Below are 16452 nucleotides of genomic sequence, written 5' to 3'. Positions count from 1 at the left end.
TCTTCTCTTCTCTTCTCTTCTCTTCTCTTCTCTCTGCCCTGCACTGCCCTGCCCTGCCCTGCCCTGCCCTCTTTTCTTTTCTTTTCTTTTCTTTTCTTTTCTTTTCTTTTCTTTTCTTTTCTTTTCTTTTCTTTTCTTTTCTTTTCTTTTCTTTTCTTTTCTTTTCTTTTCTTTTCTTTTCTTTTCTTTTCTTTTCTTTTCTTTTCTTTTCTTTTCTTTTCTTTTCTTTTCTTCTCTTTTCTTTTCTTTTCTTCTCTTCTCTTCTCTTTTCTTCTCTTTTCTTTTTTCTTTTCTTCTCTTTTCTCTTTTCTTTTCTTTTCTTTTCTTTTCTTTTCTTTTCTTTTCTTTTCTTTTCTTTTTTCTTTTCTTTTCTCTTTTCTTTTCTTTTCTCTTTTCTTTTCTCTTCTTTTCTCTTCTTTTCTTTTCTTTTCTCTTTTCTTTTCTTTTTTTTTCTTTTCTTTTCTTTTCTTTTCTTTTCTTTTCTTTTCTTTTCTTTTCTTTTCTTTTCTTTTCTTTTCTTTTCTTTTCTTTTCTTTTCTTTTCTTTTCTTTTCTTTTCTTTTCTTTTCTTTTCTTTTCTTTTCTTTTCTTTTCTTTTCTTTTCTTTTCTTTCTTTTCTTTTCTTTTCTTCTTTTCTTTTCTTTTCTTTTCTTTTCTTTTTTCTTTCTTTTCTTTTTTTTCCTTTTCTTTCCCTTTTCTTTCCCTTTTCCCTTTTCCCTTCTCCCTTCTCCCTTCTCCCTTCTCCCTTCTCCCTTCTCCCTTCTCCCTTCTCCCTTCTCCCTTCTCCCTTCTCCCTTCTCCCTTCTCCCTTCTCCCTTCTCCCTTCTCCCTTCTCCCTTCTCCCTTCTCTTCTCTTCTCTTCTCTTCTCTTCTCTTCTCTTCTCTTCTCTTCTTTTCCCTTCTCTCCTTCTCTCCTTCTCTCCTTCTCTTTCTCTTTCTTTCTTTCTTTCTTTCTTTCTTTCTTTCTTTCTTTCATAAATCGAGTCATGCTAGTGTCAGGATGACTGAATAGTAGTAGAAGTGTGAGTTACCACATTACATGTGGTCTCACTATACATCATGCCATTATATGTGTACGGACCAATACAGAGAATTTTGATAATTCATATTTATCAAACTGTTTATGTGATCAATTCTCAAATTGCTACAAATTTGATAATTCACAATTATCAAAAGGAAAAAAAGATCCTTGTCATCCTATTTCTGAGTTGGCTTTATAAACTGTTCACTGGGAAAAGCAGGAATGTCACAGTACTAATCCTACATTGCTTTCCCACACATAACACAAAATTCCTACTACGATTAACCCTGGAGCAAGTCTGGTTTATATAAAGCAATGGCTCCCACAGCCCTCTGCTCTGCAACTCCTGTAAAATACCCTTGAGATTGTCTAGAAGCTCTTGCTCATTACTGCAGTACATTAGAGAGTACGCAGTCCATGAGCATTAAAACACAGCCTTAGACTGAAGACTGTCAAAACAAACCAAAGAGATATTAAATCAAAAACTTCTCAATCACTTACTTTCATTATATTATTTTTTCTAGCAGTGTCTGGCTTTTTACATTTGTCTGGAAGATTTTCACTTCCCAAACTGTTATCTTTTCACACATTCCCAAATCTTATCTCTGGCTGCACACATAGTTCTGTCAAGAAGAGTCCAGCAAGTTCATAGATCAGTTTCTGAGGGAAAAATAGATTTCTTGGCAGGCCCACTCATGCAAATCAGGGCCTTTCAAGCAGACTGCTGTGGACATCTGGGCTGCTGCACAGCAGCATGTGGCTGAAGAGGTAGCCTATTAGCCATGTGATTATAACCACACCAGCATGCCTTGTGCAGAGAAAGGTCCAGTTTGGGTTCTCTGAGATGGTTGGTGCTCATTGACATAAAGTCCTTTTGAATTCCTGGAGTAACTGGACACAACTCTGCAGAGTTTCAGCAGAGCAGAACACAAAAATGAAGCTTCTGGAATTTTCAGGTTAGAACTGCCACTTTAGGGGCAAAGAAACAATGTCATAAAATGGCCTTCGAGACTGCACAAGTCTCCTTCTGCATCTCAGCCCCGAGGCGCATGTCTGCCTAGAGCAAATTTTCACAGCTCAGTAAAGAATCCTTGAAAATTAGTGTTTTTAATGTGAGTGCTAGCACAGCTTGTACCATGGGATAGCTTCGTGTAGGGGAGATGCAGAAGACTCAAAATTAAGAGGCGAAATCTGATAAAAAATACATGCTGGAGCTCAAAAAGAAGTGGAGAGTCAAAGCAATGTAACTTGACAGAAATGCTGGAAATTCTTTTTTTATTTCTCTCCTTTCAACATTTTTAATTTCCCAGACAAAACACATCATGGTACTCCTATACTCAGCCTGAGTATACAGCTAAGAGAGGGAAAATTACCTTTAATGGAACCTTCTGTTCCTACATTCATGCTGTTGCCAGGATCAAACCTAACTGCAGCATTTCTACCTGAATGTGGTAAAAAAAAAAGAATGGGGTTGTATCACCCTTCAGAGGCAGACCAGCCAGCAGAAGGGAAAGCCATGATACAGTAGTCTGAAGTCTGACTTTTCAAGTCATGCTATTCCCTAAAATTCCCTTCCTTTCATTCCAGTGGTTTTTTGGTTTTGTTTGGTTTTGTTTTTATAAATAAAACAAAAGTTAATGTTCACATTTTATGAAATAGAGATACCTTGCTTTCTCCTGTGGATTACAGCACTTCCTGCTTAGTAACAGTTTTTCTGTTCAGAATCTTCTCTACTCCCAAAGGGGCACAATCATGGTCTGCTCTGGTTATGGCTCTCCTCTCTCTGGATCATCAATCTTTAGTGAAATGCCTCGATAACTGACCTTATTTTCAGGTTCTGAGCCCCTGGCAGCTCCCTTTAAAGTAAATGAAAGTTGCCAGAGGCTCAGCATTTCAGAAATCAGGACACTTAAATTTGTTGCCTATCTCTGGATTTAAAAATCTGGCTTGAGGTTCTCTTTTATTTTTTAACTTTATTCTATAATCTGACATCAAGGGAAAAGTAATGCAAGCAGACTTGACTACAGGAAAGAAGGGTTCTGGCTTTGGAATGCCTTTTACTATCCATTGCATTAATTATTAAAGACACAGTCTCAGTTAAAATAATGCCTGTTAATTCAGGTATTATTTTCTAATCTGTTACAAATACAAATAACAATTAAGATTCTGCAGCTCAGAAGTTTTTTTCTTCTTCTCTAGCTTGTTAACTTCATATTTTTGACGAGACTCCTCACAAATCTGACTTTCACTCAGACTTGGCCAGGTTTACCTGAAATATTTCTAATGTGTCAGGTTTGAACCATTCTGAAGCGTGCCCAGCCTGCCAGATCTTAAGTGGGCACTGAACTACTTTCTTAATAGGCTGAAATCAAAACAGAAAGCCATACTTACAGTTGTAATACTGTATCTTGTTACAGATCACAGATGTTAATGAAGCAAGGTCATCTCAAGAACAGGTACTTGCTTTAAAGCAGCTAATACAGCTGGAAAACAAACAAATCAAGAATTACTCTCCTTACACACAGATTGCTCTACTGACGTTATGTTTACTTACAGCTGTTACTCTCCCTTATTTTGGACCTCTATTCTGCATCTGAATGGTTCATGACAGGTTTTTGACTTTGGTCTATGGCAGAATAGTGCATTCAGATCTGAACAGAGGTAGACACACTTTTTGGGCCAGAGTTTTGGGGAACGAAGTCAGTTACTGCAGGTGCAGTCTTCTTTGAAAGGAGGCAAATGTGCATTCCTAAAGGTACCACAACTTTTATTTCTTCATGAAAATATTTCTAATAGTGTCATATTTTACTCTGTATTTCAAGCCAGGTAATTTCCACTCTCTCCATTAAAGAAAAGAGGAGATGTCTGCAGTATGAGTTGATGAAGGAGCTACCAAATCTGCAAGCCATTGTAGCAGAATAAAATGTGATGAGCTTTTTTTATCAGAAATCTTATACACTAATGCATAGTACATATCCAGGCAAGTAGGATGCAAAACCACCATACGACTCATTTCAAAGTTACCAGGACTCCAGTTAAGAATGAAAAAAAAAGTGAGACTGAAAATAGAAATGTCAGGAGAAGTTATAATCTACCCCTCCAGCATTTCCAGAGTATGTGCAATAACGCACAAAATGTCTGTCTCATGTATTTCTGATGGTGGTGAATGATTGAATAACATTTACAAATTGTGAGGATCATGAACATTTATTTGTCTTTTCTTGTAGGCAACTTCTGACTGCAGATCTTCGGCTTAACCTAACTGCATCCTAGGGAGGGCCTTAGAAAGTACCACTGCCTCAGAAGTAACATGTTCTCTTGCCCCCTATCATTTAATATTTGTGCTCAGAAATTACTTTATTCATGTCTTTTTGTCAATAAACCCCTGTAAAGCTACAGAGTCAATTCCAAGCACTCAGAGGCATCAGACTCCAGAGAAAGTCATGTCATGAAAATGTTTTAAAAATGCTGCACTTTTAAGAATTATTTTTTTACTCTTGTTATTAATTCCTCAGTATTAAATCTTTAAGGACTGTATTTTTAACTTATTTCTGCATCATCTAGACTAGAAACTAAAGAAAGCTAAGATTTGGAAATAAATTTTTTAGCAGGAAAGTAAATTAAAAAAACCCCCAACAACCTACAAAATAAAATAAGGGCAATATTTGAAGTAACGGACAGTGTAAAAAAATGGTATAACCTTGTCTTACATAGGCCTGAGCAACAGGGCACAGAAACTGGCTAGAACTGATTACTGTGACCACAGATCTTAGAGAAAGAGCTGTATGTTTTAGAGATAGAGAAGTATCAAACAGGAGGTCCTTCTGAGGAGTAATTTCCTGAGATTACATGATGATTATAAATGTGAACATACATTTCTACTCCATTTGTCAGAAACAGCCGGAACAATTTCAACAAATTGGAGAAAATTACACAAGAGCTAGAGAAAAGCTAATTGGCTCAAGTAACATCCCTTAATAAATAAATTAGATACCTGTGGTATTCTTTATGCTAAAACAAGACAATCTGGGTTTCATACAGTTCAAGAAAATACCTATATTTAGGCGTCCACATGTAGGTGTTTAAGCTCCTATTACAAACAATTGAGATATGTCAAAACAAAGAGCAGAGTTTAGAAACTAGGCTGTCAGCTAACATTTCTGCGTTCACAGAATCAATGAATGGTTGAGGTTGGAAGGGACCTCTGGAAGAAATCTGGTCCAACTCTTCTGCTCAAGCAGCACTATCTAGAGCCAGTTGCCCAGGACCATATCCAGAAAGCTTTTGAATATCCCCAAGGATGGAGACTCCAAAACCTTCCTGGGCAACCTGTGCCAGTGCTCAGTCACCCTCACAATAAAAAGTGCTACCTCATGTCCACAAGGAACGTCCTCTATTTCACTTTGTGCCCTTTGCCTCTTGACTTGTCATTAGGCACCACTGCAAGAAACCTATCGCCATTATATAAATTATATATATTATATATGTTATATACATTGATAATAACCCCCTGAGCCTGCTCTTCTCCAGGCTAAACAGTTCCAGCTCACTCAGTCTTTCCTTACAGGAGAAATGCTCCAGTCCTTTCATTACCTTGTGGCCCTTCATTGGACTTCATAAGTCCATGGGTCTTATGTACTGAGGTTTCATCTGGGATAGAGTGAATTTTCTTTCTAGCAGTGGGTATAGTGCTGTGGTTTGGATTTACTATGAAAATAATCTTGATAACACCCTAATGTTTAGTTGTTGCTTTTACAATTAAGTCAAGGACTTTTCAGCTTCCCAGGCCCTGCCAGCAAGGAGGTATAAGCTGTCTGCAGCAGGTGCACAAGAAGCTGGGAGGGGGCACAGCCAGGACAGCAGACCCAACCTGGCCAAAGGGATGTTCTGTACCATATGATGTCATGCTCAGTATATAAGCTGGGGGTAGTCGGCCAGGGAGGGGGTCGTGGCTTGAACTAGCTGGGAATCAGTGGGTGGGTGGTAAGCAATTGTGCTGTGCATCACTTCTTTTGTATATATTATTATTATTATTATTATTATTATTATTATTATTATTTTATTATTTTCCCTTCTTTTTCTGTCCTATTAAACTGTTTTTATTTCAACCCATGACTTTTACTTTTTGTTTCAATTCTCTCCCCCATCACACTAGGTGTGGGGAGTGACTGAATGGCTGTTTCAGCTGCTGGCCAGGTTAAACTGCAACAGGAGCTCAGAACTGGACACAGTACTCCTGGTGCGGCCTCAACGGGATTACCTCCAAGGGATTAACTCCCTTGGACCTGCTGGCAACACCCCTCCTAAGGCAGGCCAGGATATTGTTAGCCTTCTTTGCCAGAAGGGCCCACTGCTGTCTCATGTTCAATTTGGTGTCCACCAGGGGTTCTCGGTCCTTCTCTGCCCAGCTGCTTTCCAATTGGGTGGACCCCAGCATATACTGGTGCCTGGAGTTGTTCCTCCCAAGGTGCAGGATGTTGCACTTCCCCTTACTGAATTTCATGAGGTTTCTTCCTGTCAGAACATTTCTCCAGCCTTTGAAGGTTCCACTGGATAGCAGCATGATCCTCTGGTGTACCAGCTACTTCTCCCAGTTTTGTGTCATCAGCAAACTTGCAGGGGCTACACTCTGTCCCATCATCCAGATCATTAACAAAGATGTTAAACAGGATTAGACCCTGTACTGACCACTGGGGTACATCACTAGTTACTGGCCTCCAACTAGACTTTGTGCGGCTGACCACCATCACCTGAGCCCAGCCATTGCACCAGTTTTCAGTCACCTCACTGTCTGCTCATTCAGCTACACATCAACAGCTTCTCTATAAGGATCTTACGGAAGACAATGATAAAGGCCTTACTGAAGTCCAGGTAAACAATATCCACTGCTCTCTCCTTGCCTACTGTGCTAGTCATTTCAATGTAGAAGCTTATAAAGTTGGTCAAGCACTACCACAAGATAGTCAAGCATAACAAATCTTTCAGTAAGGCAAGTCTTTCTCCAGGCATCAATAACTGCGTGACCTAGATCTCACTGAAAACAGTAGATATTTAGTTCATTTGTAGATCCTATATACAGATGTTTAGCATGCAAGGACAGCCTAGGCTTGCCTTCAGCTGTGTGGAAATGAGGTCTTGCTTTGCTGGAGCTCTTTTCCTCTTTCGGAGATACTAAATTCAGGCCCATCCTTGCTCTTCCTATAGCCAAGGAACAGTGGCTTTCCCAGAAAGCTCTGCTAAGCTTACTGGCAGTATTAGATGATTCCCATGCAAGCAGCCATATATCCTTCCCACTGATCTCTTATCCTGCCACTTTGAGGTGAAATTCTGTTGCAAAGATGAAGTCTGATAAGTCGGGGAAGGAAGCAGGTAAGATGAAGAAGGCTGACTGTCTCACCCAGAGCACTGAGTTCATGGTGCAGCCAATACAAGGCCACAACAATATGGGGACTTTTCCTCTTTCCAGCTACCAGCAGTGCTGCTACCTCTCTGCAATATCTTTATGGTAGGAGATAAATCCTTTAGCTTTTGTTAGTCTCAGCAATGGAATAACTTCCTTTTACCAGTAAAAGGTGGCAAGTCAAATAGAAACATCTTGTGAGATGAATCCAGCTCATGGGCTGTCAACTACCACATGAAAAACAATAAAGGCAGCCTGAATTCACCAAAAAATGAATTTTACTGCATGAATTAGTGCAAACAACTTCTCACCACAATTGGTTCTCTATTGCCATGTTCTAGAAGAAATCAGTTACTGCTACTTAAAAGCAAATATAAAACAGTAGTGAATTACATCCATTCCATTTCTATCCATTTTGCACTATAAAGTTAGGTTCTACAGACCTATAGGAGCAGCCAGACTCTATAAATCTATTTTAAAAATTGCAATGCAACAAACATCATGAGGTCAAACACAAAACTCAGACCTATCTTTTGTACTCTGAAATATGGGTAAAGTGAATTACCTGAAGAAGAAGATGCGTAAGAAATAGTCTAGAAACTGGAATGAATTTTAGTGTACACTATGATTCTGACTGCATAGCAGCAATGATAACAGATACTGGGTAGTTTGGGGTTATGAATTCTGTGCTAAGTAGTAGGATAATGAATTCATCTTGAAATATTACTGAACTACTTGGTTACTGAGAAAGAGGTGACATGGAATTGTGCTGGCATTAGCATTTAACATCCACTCTAACTCAGGAAATGGATGTCTTACATTTATGGACATTTGCATTTTTGATCTGCATAATGTAAATAAATCAACTAAAGATATAGATTTGGAAATATTCATTGGGCTTTTAGTTTGGCAACCAATCTATTACAGTTTGCAAGTAGATGAGTGAAACTTAAGGTAATGCGAAAATTAGCCAAATTTCTTTCTTCATAGAATCATAGAATGGTTTGGGTTGGAAGGGACCTTAAAGATCATCTAGTTCCAACCCCCCTGCCATGGGCAGGGACACGCTCCACTAGACCAGGTTGCCCAAAGCCCCATCCAGCCTGGCCCTGGAAGACATCCAGGAAGATGGGGCATCACTGGGAACATGAAGTAGACCCTCTAACTGAAGATAAAGGGCTTCACAATTTCACAATTTCCTTCTAGAACAATTAGCATGGTGATTCTTCCACTAGAAATACTATTCTAGCAGTACTGTCTTGCAACTGTAGTATCATTATTCATTGCAGGCAGGCGTTTTTTCCCTCTTTTCTTTTCACTGCATGATCCTATTTCTGTTCTCAGTAGCCTTGTTACAAGCTTAAACACATTTTGATAACTAACAAAAAATCATTACAAGATTATGGATTTGGAACATGTTGCTGACACGTATCAATCTACTTTCTCTTCATCTATTTATGTGGAAATCCAGTTGATTTCTCTGGGAATTATAATTGATAGATTTATAAAATTATCCTAACTCTGACCTTTTTTATTCACATAGCAATACAAAATCATATAGATCCACATTCAACAAAAGTATTAGGATAGCTGAAGATCTGCTTATCTCAGTTTTCAGAGATTGACTAATTTGTTTTAGTCAAGCATCATTTGAAATGGCAGCACAGGGAATCCATATACTTGCAGTTAAGTTGTTAGTTTTTCAGCTTTAACTCAGAAAGAATGGAGTCTGCCTAACCATAAATCTTGAGGGAGTTTCAAAGCTTCCCATTTCAGTTGGACAATTTATTCAATCTCTATATTCTAGTGATCTATGTCACTGTATTTCAGTGTTCAAATCTCTTGGCATTTTAGGTTAAAAAAACCCAAACCAAAACAAAGCCAAACTCAAACCCAAAGCCCTAATATTCCTATTAAGTAAACATTTTTTAAGAAAAACTTTAATAAAATGTTTACAGTGGGTATTAATAGGTCTTGGTGAAGCTATAGGCTGCGTCTTAATTTATTTTAAATATTTTTTTTCTTATCCTGTGCTGTGATGACCTTATTTTTCATGGAAGAAAAAGACAAAACACAAAATCAATTAGATGATAACTCTTTGATGTCTCCTCCCAATGGACAAGCAAAAGCTCTCAGGCAAATATTTTAGGAACAGCATGATCTAATGCTGGGGGAAATCATCCACTATAAAAATACATAGAAGGGGGAAAGTTTTGCAGGATAGAAAGAGGATCAGAAAATGATGATGGAAGATGAATGAAAATAACACAGAAAATGATAACAGTAGTTGAAATCTCAGAGAGTATCTGAGAACAAATTTTCTAGTCAGATTTTATAGTAGTTTATTCCAGTTTTGTTATTTAACAAACATCTTGCTGGCTGACTGGATTCTATCCCTGTCTCCTCCACTTAGGACAACAGTCCCTGTGGCCATTTTAGCAGCAAAATAAGAACATAAAAAAAAAGTAACATATATTTCACACTGTATGGATCTGCTAAATCACAGTTCAGTTTTCACTGCCAATCACTGTTATATACATAAAGGACAGGAATAATGGATCCTGCACAATAAACAAGCATGGGCACTTTGATTCAAAGAAATGCTAGGCATAGCACCCATCTGTTTAACAGCTTTTCTATAGGTTCCAGGAAAAAAAATCTCACTTGTCTCTTCATCCTGATGGGATTCACACCTTTGTTTCATACTCCTTTTCTCCTGAGGGGAATGTCCTAATGATAAGACATACTATGAGACAGTTTGAGACTCAGAAACTTGAGTGGCTGGCTCTCCAACTCTCCTTTTGTTTAAAATGTTTCTGTGTATGGCTTAAAAAAAACCCCACAGTGTATCTCTGGCAGAAGGAAAAAAAAAAATAGAAAAAGAATGAACATGACTGTATTCAGATCTGAGCTTTATCTATATGGGATGGACCCTTTGTGCTATTCATTCTTGCCCTCTGCATCGTTCCTTGTCTTACAATGAACAGGCATGAAAAAACAGTATGGAGTGGCTGGGACAGTAGCTTATTTTAAAACAGATTTTCTGGCTTGATAAAAGGCATACATCATTTTGCAGGAAAAATATGTCTTCATCTTCTGCAGAACACTCATCTGATGGACTCACAAAATGCATGGAAATAATCTGTATAATTTGTAAATAATCGAGTCCAGCATTGGGAAACTTTCACTATGAGCAGCCAGATGGAATCACCTGTCAAAATTACACAATTTATTTGCTAAATTATGGGGACTGTGACTCATAACAATAAAACTCTTCTACAGTATTATGTCTATACCCTCAGCTTGGCTAATTTAATAATGGCATGGGATGAATGACTATATTACTTCTCTTGTTTAGCTTAGTCTTTAATACTGAAGGGACAAGGTGATCTTCAAAAATTGTTTTCAGCCTGACTGTGTTGCTGTTTTATTCACATGTGTAAACAGCATCTGGTAAGCACGTACTGTGAATTGTTAATTCACCTCTATGCTCTAAAATGAGTCCAAGTTCCGGAAAGAGCATGAGAGCAGTTGGTAAAACAATGAATTTGACTAGTTTGATCAGCTGAATATACCTTGGAGCTATTCCTGGCTCAAAACAACTTGCTACTACTAATTGCACGGCTAAGACTGAAATACTTGTCTGAAATGACGAACTGACATATCTTTCACCAGCCCAAAAAACAACAGCCAAAATAAATATGAAGCTAAGGCAATAATTTAGATTTAAATTAAAATTAAATTCAGATTTAGTTTAAAATGGAAAAGAGTATTTTAGATGATTATTGATACTGCTTACTTATGGAGCCCAGGCCATAGTCCCAGATGAACACAAGATTTGTCTAATCAGATCACCTGCCCCATTACCTACTACCACTAACAGGATGCAGTGAGTAAAGGGAAGGAGTTTCTAAACTAGGGAAAGATTAAAGCTAATCTCTTGCTTTACTGTACTACCAGCTTCTGACAACCAGAAGTTTTTTGTTTTGTTTTGTTTTGTTTTAAATTTGAATGTGTTGGGTTGGAAGGGACCTTAAAGATCACCTTCTTCCAACCCCTCTGCCATAGGCAGGGACACCCTCCACTAAACCAGGTTGCCCAAAGCCCCATCCAACCTGGTCCTGGAAGACATCAAGGGATGGGGCATCCATGGCATCTCTGAGCAACCTCTTCCAGTCCCTCACCACCCTCACAGTAAAGAATTTCTACCTTATATCTGATCTAAATCTACCCTCCTTCAGTTTAAGACCACTCCCCCTTCTCCTATCACCACATGCCCTTGCAAATCATCCCTCTCCAGCTTTCTTATAAGCCCTCTTTACGTACTTGATGGCTGCTATAAGGTCTCCCCGGAGACTTCTTTTCTCCAGGCTGAACAACCCCAACTCTCTCAGACTGTCCTCATAGGAGAGGTGCTCCAGCCCTCTGATCAGCTTTGCGGCCCTCCTCTGGGTCTGTGTATTTCTTGTACTGGGGACCCCAGAGCTGGATGCAGTACTCCAGGTGGGGTCTCATGAGAACAGAGTAGAGGGGCAGGATCACCTCCCTCAACCTGCTGGTCACGCTTCTTTTGATGCATCCGAGGATATGACTGGCAAGACACAAATAGCTAGACACTAATTCTTTTTTACTGCATTTAAGAGTCACCTGTAAACCTATCCTCCATTAATTAAGCTATCCTCTTTTATGGAGGACCCAGGTCTGTAGTCCTTGGGTGAATGACTTCAACAATTTAGCAACACACTATACCATGGGGAAAAAAAAAAAAATTCCTCCAGTTTAGATCTGCTGGCTCCACAGATGCAGCAGTTATCAAATACCATGCTCTTGGTAGCATCCACAGCAATGCACGACACACAAGTTTACTCTGAGGTGTTGCTAGCTCCATTTACAGAAAGACACTCAGCAACTGTTTGCTTATGCTGGTAGCAGTCACATCCAAGCAGGTCAGAACAGCACTGGGCGGGAGCACAACAGGTACTGGACCAAGATGATTTATGGGTGGAGAAAGTGGAAATATAAGCATTGCACATAGGCAGCACAAAAGTTGCTGGTTGAACAATACCAGCAGTAAAACTTGCTTTCAAATTTGTTTGCCTGAGACTACAGAGACTTGTTTGAGTATTACGTAAGACTTGAATAAATTTGGCTTAAAATTTAAACAGGCGTTTTAAAGTTGTAATTTTTAAATGTTGTTGTTCTTTCATTTTATGTCACTTAAGAACTGAAAAAGCTCAGATTGTTGTTCTTCTACAGAGCCAAAAGTGTTCTATGCACTTTCAACTTGTCACATTTTAAACAAAAACAATTTCTAATGCAATTATGTTAGGACTATTAGGAACAGTTTAGCCTTATGTAATGTATTAGCAAAGATGGTACTTTTAACCACTGAAACTAATTAAGAATCTCAGTTGAAAAAAAAAAAAGGAGAAAAGGGGGGAAAAAGGAAACTCAAAAGCCTAATGTTATCATGGATTCCCCTGTGAAAGATAAATGTACAACTTGGTGAAAATAGTATAGAATTGACAGCATGGGCATTTGGAAATAAACTATACATAAGCGTTACTATTAATTTGAAACAGACTACACCCAGGTGACATCTGCTTCTGTGGTTATACACTGGGAAAGCAGCAAGGAAGAAAAGAATCAACCTTCAGGAAATCCCGATCATCACCCACTTGCTGTGTGGCAAGGCAAGATCGAGAAGGCTGTGCAAAATCCCTCCCCTCTCTGAGCAGGATCTGGATATAATTATCTTCATGGCTCCTTGGACAGTATATGTCAGGTCCCTTTCTACCCCCACAAAAAAACCTGGAAAATCTACCCATGATAATTTTGGGTACTTAATGGATAAATATTTGGGCTGAGCTCCTTTGTACATAACAGTTTTAATCAGCTTAACTAGCTATGTCTTGAGTAAAACCACTCTGAGGATATAAGAATAATAAACTACAAAGAATAATAAATCTTCTACTGCAAAATTGTCCTTAGACTGATGGCATATATGAAAGGTAATGAAACAGTCGCTCCTGAATAACTTAAGGCCACAGATTACACAGGAATTCAGTCCATGTAAAAATATACCAACAAAGATATCACATTTAGCATCATTTACATTCCTAACAAACACTGGAACTTCTTTCAAGTTCTCTAACAGTAATTTTCGATTTTCCAGAACCTGACTGAGATTACCCAAAGCTTTCCAGGAAAGGAGAGTGCTATTTCCAACACGTACCTGGTGGCAATTGTGAAAAAAGAGCTTTTAGGTTTACAGTGAATTGTGAATTAATTATTTAAGGTACCATGTGCAGGTAGAGTGGAACCATTAATACAAGAGGTGCTTGCCAGCCGTCAGGCCCTTTCACCAGTTTTAGTGAATTGCTCAGCAATAATATTACAGTATCCAAAGGCAAAGCTGCATGAAAAGCACTATATTAAAAACTAATTTACTGCTAATTAAATACTACATTGCACTTTTATATCTAGATTTACCAGAAGGGTGCTTTACTGCTATCTTACCCTGGAAACAGCTCAGGGAAGGAACCACATCTGAGAGGGAGAGTTCATGCTGTATCTCTGAAGGTCAAATATTTAAAACACACTCTTGCAACTTCTCTTTCTTCCTATTGTCTCCTCTCTTCTGGCTCAGTGAGCCTCTGTGCTTCAAAGCACCATCTCTGCCCCTTTCCACCCATTTTTACAGGAGAGAAATCAAGGCCGACCACTCTGGTTACCCTCCTTCACCTTCAGTCCATGCTCAGTGAGAATCACCATCTTCTTCGTATTGCAAAGAGTTATAAAAAGTAGGTATTTTAATTTTAAATGGATTCATTTTATGAATAGAGTTCTTAATCTTATTTAAAGAGGAAAACATTTCTCAGGCAACTTTGTGATAGGAAAAGAAAATGCTCTTTTGAGGAGATCACAAAAGCATGTTGTTGTGAAACACAGAATTTCTATCAAGAAAAGGAACCTTTCCTTGCGGTGTTAAGAAAGCTCTCTTGCTAAATCTGTATTCAACTTGTTTGCATGTAGACAGAAAAATAAACAAATACAGTATTTAACTTCTTAATGCTTCAGTTTCACCTGATTTTGTTTCTGTTTCTTTTTCCTTTTAAGTCCTTCCCTCATTGCTTTTTCTTACCACAGTGACTAGGGCTTTGTAAATGCTATGGGCTGACCCTGGCTCATGTGGCACCCTGGCAGATATTTTGGAAAAATCCCACCTGGAAGAGTGTGTTGAGGTTTTCTAAACCAGCAGGCCTCCTGACGCCATGTTAACAGGTAAGCAACATGGTGCCCTGAAAGAAGGGTTTATAAGGGAGGGAATGCATTTGTTTCTAGGCCTCCTTACTAAGCGAGGTCAGAGCCCAGCTGAGCTTAGGTGGGGGAAAGTTTGCCGTGGCCAGGGCAGCTGGCTGGCCACCATGAGGAGCACCAAGCAGCTGGAACAGGAGTTACAGACTGCTTCCTAAAGACAAATGCCCTCAATGCTGTGGGTGTGCCCCAGAGGGCCGGGAGTCCCCCAAAAGACCACTCCCAGCTTAGTGGTCAAACCTGGAGGTCTCTTCCCTCCCTGCATACAACCAACCCCAAACCCAGCTGTGCTGGGTGTAAATGGCAGGTCCAGACAGCTCCAACAGACCCACCACTGGCAAATCTGAGCCTTTCAGCCATGCTGGTGGCACCTTGGGAAAACATATTAAGAAAAAAGCAGAAAACACCACACGGGCAGAGGAAGAGAGAACTAAAAGTGAGAGAAACAGCAGTGTGAGCACCAAGGTCCAGGAAGAAGGAGGGGAGGAGGTTGCTCCAGGCCGGAGCAGGTATTCCCTTGCAGCCCATGGAGAGCCCACGGCAGAGCAGGTTGCTCCTGAAGGACTGCGGCCCATGGGAGGGACCCACCTTGGAGCAGGGAAAAGCATGAGGAGGAAGAAGTGGCAGAACTGTTACAGGCTGACTGCACCTGACCCCCACCAGCTCAGGGGGCAGAGGGGGGATGGAACTGGGCAGGGGAAACACGGCTGGAGGAATGGCATTTGGCTATCCCACCGCAACAGGCAATGAGTCTCTGCTCCTGCAGGACTATTTGTGGGAGACAAGAAGGGGGTTCATTGCATGTATGTGTATTTTTTTTTCTATGAAGTATTTTAATATACCATTGCCTGCAGGCATTTAAGGTTAAATATATATACAATGAAAACATTTTGGTTTTTTTACTATGTTTAGTAAGAACCAACAGCCTTCATTTGAGCTTATCCCTTCCTTCTCTCTCCCTCCCTCCCTCCCTGAAATGAAGCTAAGCGTTCCAAACTTTGTTACATTAACCATCTTTTTGAGGATGCGATTAACTTATTCCAGTACTTGGAGGCTCTTCTAAGCCTTTTCAGTTTTTAAGCTGAAAACCTAGAAAGGCTTTTCCTCCTCACAGAGTAACTCATAAATCTAAAGGCTGAAGTCCTCTATTAGTCATTGTGACCCTTGTAACCTTAAACTGCAATTTTAGTTTAGAGGATCTAAACTGACTGCAAGGTGTTCCTGCTTAGAGCAGAATTAATTTCATAGGCTCAGTGATGGGACAGCAAGTAGAAATTGACGCTGTTACGATCTGTTTCAATGAAGGGCTTAAAATGGGAATACAGAAATATCAGTATTTCAAAGATTTCAAAACTTGTTAAAAGATCAAAGCAACTAGCATTTGAGGAAAAAAACCAACCAAACCCAACCCAACCAAACCAAAACCCAATACCTTCTGTAACGGAATTAAAAGGAAGATTTTCATACAGAAGATGTTTATAAAATAGCCTCTTCAAAAAATTTCCATATCAAAGTGGGTTTTTTTGCTAAAGTGGGAGTACTCCCTTGCTTAATAAGAATAGATAACTATATTCAGAAAGAAGAGAAATAAGAGTTTCATGTCCTGTTGTGCTATTTGAGTGACATCCCTGTGTGAGAAGAGCTGAAGAGGATGCTACACATGTGCATGTCCTGAAATCCATGTAAAATGGGAAGCTACTTAGAGAGAGAGGATA

At 39.3% G+C, this 16452-nt stretch overlaps 1 protein-coding gene across 1 annotated transcript in view; it reads right to left on the bottom strand.

Moving 5' to 3' along the window:
* LINGO2 (leucine rich repeat and Ig domain containing 2) overlaps positions 1-16452 on the bottom strand; it is a 547511-nt gene that overhangs the window by 270479 nt on the left and 260580 nt on the right. Inside the window, exon 3 of the mRNA XM_054809318.1 lies at positions 3412-3503. The gene's annotated coding sequence lies outside the window, so the exon portion shown is untranslated. The remainder of the gene's footprint in view (positions 1-3411; positions 3504-16452) is intronic.

Source organism: Grus americana, chromosome Z, assembly GCF_028858705.1.
Source record: "Grus americana isolate bGruAme1 chromosome Z, bGruAme1.mat, whole genome shotgun sequence".
NCBI classification, from domain to species: Eukaryota; Metazoa; Chordata; class Aves; order Gruiformes; family Gruidae; genus Grus; species Grus americana.
This window is presented reverse-complemented; position numbering and strand designations above follow the sequence as displayed.